The sequence below is a fragment of the Zingiber officinale genome, chromosome 11A (assembly GCF_018446385.1).
Source record: "Zingiber officinale cultivar Zhangliang chromosome 11A, Zo_v1.1, whole genome shotgun sequence".
In the NCBI taxonomy this organism is placed as follows: Eukaryota; Viridiplantae; Streptophyta; class Magnoliopsida; order Zingiberales; family Zingiberaceae; genus Zingiber; species Zingiber officinale.
Window position 1 is genome coordinate 42,206,966 of NC_056006.1, and position 4,256 is coordinate 42,211,221.

At 39.1% G+C, this 4,256-nt stretch overlaps 1 non-coding gene across 1 annotated transcript; it reads left to right on the forward strand.

The window, feature by feature from the left end:
- The first annotated feature begins 817 nt into the window (after nucleotides 1-817).
- LOC122033075 lies at nucleotides 818-923 on the forward strand. Its single transcript, XR_006126338.1, has one exon. It is a non-coding gene; the product is annotated as a small nucleolar RNA R71 (small nucleolar RNA).
- The last annotated feature ends 3,333 nt before the right edge of the window (nucleotides 924-4,256 follow it).

Below are 4,256 nucleotides of genomic sequence, written 5' to 3' on the forward strand. Positions count from 1 at the left end.
ACCTTATAAAATTTTAAGGTAGATCTGAAAACTTATTTACCACTACATTATCAATAAAATCCTCATCTGAAAAATCTTCATCTTCATATATATTCAAAAATCTACACTCAACCATATTAGTGTCATAGGATTTGCCGAAGTCTTTATTTTCATTGACCCCCACTAACCTTTATGGAAAAGGAACCCTTAGTGAAGGTCCTGGGAAAGACTGAACTCCCTTTTTCCCAAATTCCCTTTGAGCTTTTGGAGGAGGTCCAACTTGCTTATCTAATGTTGGTGTGATTAATCGTTGAGAGAAAGGTACTTCTGGCCTTTGGGAACTTCCTAGAGAAATGGAATTGAGTTCTTGTGATCTTCTATTATTCTTCTCCTCAATTCTAAACATGTCATTCTTCAGAAGTTCTTCATGATTTTTGCCACTTCTCAACCCAACATCATCACACTTTTCATTGGATCTTGACTGTGTAGGAGGGGGATCTTCTTTAAACCATTTTGAAACAATACTATTAAGCTTTGCCCCCAAATGTTTGAACTCCTCACTTGTGACTTGTGAATTTCAACATTTTTAGGTGGTTGAATTTCATTTTGTTTGACAGGCGCTCTTACATTTATGGCTTTCACTTCTTGAATATCTGAGGGAAATTCCATCCAACTTTTGTTCGACCATTCATGGAGGTTCAATGTCACTTGATCAATTAACGAATAAGCTTTATCTACACTTTTGTCCATAAAAGAACCTCCAGCTGATGAATCCAATAAAGTCTTGTCTGAGAAAGAAATTCCCCCATAGAATATGTGCAAAATCAACCATTTTTCAAAACCATGATGAGGGCACTGTCTTTGAAGACTCTTGAATCTATCCCATGCTTCAAATAATGATTCTCCATATGCCTGAGCAAAATTTGTTATGCAATTCCTCATATACACCGTTCTACTTGGAGGGAAAAAATGATTCAGAAATTGCTTCTCCAATTGTTCCCAACTTGTGATGCTTTGAGGACAGAGAGAATATAGCCAAGTCCTTGCTTTATCCTTGATACTGAAAGGAAATGTCATCAATCGAACTGCATCTGCTGATACTCCTTCACATTTCACCAAATCACAAATCTCTAAAAATGTTTCAAGATACAGATAAGGACTTTCTGATACTTCTCCTCCAAATTTGTGACCTTGTATCATGAAAATTATCTCTAGGCCTAGTTGGAAACTTTCTGCTTCAATTTGAGGTTGCACAATGGGAGATAAAAATCTTGCAGAAAAGGGTGTAGAAAAATTTCTCATGGGCCTGCTTGACATGTTAGTGCTCATGGATATTCAAGAAGAAAAAGAAAATTATCAAGAATCAAAAACAAGAAATAAAATGCAATATGAAAAGCAAGAAAGCAAATGCAGAATTTAAATTGCAAGAAAGAAAGTGCATAATGAAAACAAGAAAGAAAAGATAAAAGGAAAAAGAAAAATATCTAGAATAATTCATATGCTAAAAATTGCAAGATATGTTTACAAAATAAAAGAAGAAAGAAACTATATCAAAAGAGAAAACAGAGAAAAGTTAGATTAGAGTGCTAAAAATCAAGAATGCAAAGTTAGAATTAGAATTAGAATTGCAACAAAAAGAATTGTTAAGAATGTTATTCAAGAAAGGAAAAACTTTTGAAAACATAATTCAAACAATTAATTATAACTATGCAAATCAAAAGAAAGAAAGAAAAGTTATGTTTAGTCTAACTCAATTGATAATTCCTAATGTTATAGCGCAGTCCCCGGCAACGGCGCCAAAAACTTGTTACGTTCCGCAAGTGTACGGAAATGTCGCAAGTAATATAAAAGATTATCGTATCCACAGGGACTGGAATAAGCACTAGAAATGTCTCAATGCGAATTAGCTAAACAACTATCCAATCGTTACAAATGCAAAGTGAAGGTAAACAAATCTAATATTAAAGATCAACAAACAAGAGTTTAGTGTTTTGGGTTATGATAAAGGGAGATTCTAGGAGTTTCAGTTTCTTTGTAAGGTTTCTTGAATGTAAATGGTTCACCAATTCTTATCCCTCAATTGTCAAACACTTGTAGAAAGTTGCCGGTTCTCTCTTGCAATAGATAACCGGCTAAGGACTGAGAAATGTATCTAAATATGATCAATTAGACGTGAACCTACGTTGTCCTTACACAGAAGCGCACCTATTACTATGTCTTCCTCGGATATCAACATAGAAGCCCACAACTTATTAATCTATCAAGATACAAGAAACTAATCACAAAATCCATCCTACTCTCTTGAATATTCCTATTTCCTCTTCAAGATTATCTCTCAAACGTCCTTACACGGGCTTGCACCTGTCACGTGGATCCCTCGGATGATCGAGTGAGAGTTTATCTTTACAAAGTCCACAAGAAATCCAAACAATCAATCAAGAATGAGAATTAAGCACAAATCACCATTAATCATTCAAGATCTAATTGATACAAGCAAGACAATGTCATTGAAACAAGAAAATGGTAAATCCATAAGAAATTACATCAATCCATCATACAAATACTCCCTTAATCCTAGAATACAAGATCTACTCCATGAATCGAGGAAGAAAATCCGAAGAAATAAAGATTACAAGCATTTCTTAAATCCCTAATCCAAGAAACCAAGAAGAGGGGAAGGAGAAAACTTATCTACGAAGAAGCCTCGTCTTCGGATCCAATCCTCGCTCCGGAGTCGAAATCGTCAAGAACTCCCTTAGAATCGCCCAGAAATCCTCCCAAGAATGGGAGGAAACCACCAAATCTTGCCTTCTCCCAAAGGGAAGAGATCCCCTTTCAATTCATGAAGGAAGGTTTAAATAGAGGAGGAAATCGGGCGCCACACGGCCCCACGACATGGCCGTGTGAGATTCACACGGCCATGTCCAGTTCCTTCTCTGCCAAAGCTGCACGGCCGTGTGACTCCACACGGTCAGGACCCTTTTGCTCTCTGGAAATGCTACATGGCCATGTGGTGCACACGGCCACCACCTGCTTGGTCTCTGGAGACTTCACACGGCCGTGTGATGCACACGGCCACCACCTGCTTGGCCTCTGGAAACCTCACACGGCCGTGTAGATCCACACGGCCACCACCTGCTTGGCCTCTGGAAACCTCACACGGCCGTGTAGATCCACACGGCCATGTAAGGCATCTACTTTGATTTCTTCAAATCAAGACACGGCCATGTGAGATTCACACGGCCATGTCCTCTTCCCTTCCTGTTAAGACTACACGGCCATGTGTGGTACACGGCCTGATGATCTCTCCCTTCAATTACTTCCAAGCTTGCCCGAGGACGCATAATCTTCACCAATTTCGACTCCTGTGTACAGAAAATGCACAAAAAGTAGAATTCTGAATCAAAAGAGTAAATATGTTAAAAGGAAAGCTGGAAGTATAAAAATGCATAGATCAAGCATGCTCAAAGTATGTAAATGTGCGTAAAAACATGCATAAAAGAGTATATATTCTACGCACGTCATGATGCAACAATATACTCGGCCTCTGTCGTAGAATCAGCTACTGTGTCCTGTTTCGAACTCTTCCAGCTCACAGCACCACCATTAATGCAAAACATGAACCCCGACTGCGATCTATAGTCATCCTGGTCGGTCTGGAAGCTAGCATCACTGTAACCCTTTACAGCTAGCTCATCATTGCCTCCATATATCAAGAAATATTCTTTAGTCCTTCTTAAGTACTTAAGAATATTCTTGATCACTATCCAGTGACTTTCACCTGGATCTGACTGGTATCTGCTCGTCATGCTCAAAGCATACGAGACATCAGGTCGAGTACATAGCATGGCGTACATGATCAATCCTATGGCTGAGGCATAAGGGATCTGATCCATGCGGTCTCTCTCCTCTCTAGAAGAGGGACCTTGAGTCTTCGAAAGACTCATGCCATGTGACATCGACAGAAATCCCTTCTTGGAGTTCTGCATGGCAAACCGTAGGAGTACCTTGTCAATGTATGTACTCTGACTTAGGCCAAGCAATCTCTCAGATCTATCTCTAAAGATCTGTATCCCTAGAATGTGGGATGTCTTACCTAACTCCTTCATTGAGAAGCAACTCCCTAGCCATGTCTTGACAGACTGAAGCATAGGGATGTCCTTCCCAATGAGCAGTATGTCATCCACATACAATATGAGGAAGACAACTATGTCCCCTACAACCTTCTTGTAGAGACAAGGTTCATCTTCGTTCTTGATGAAACCAAAATGATTGAT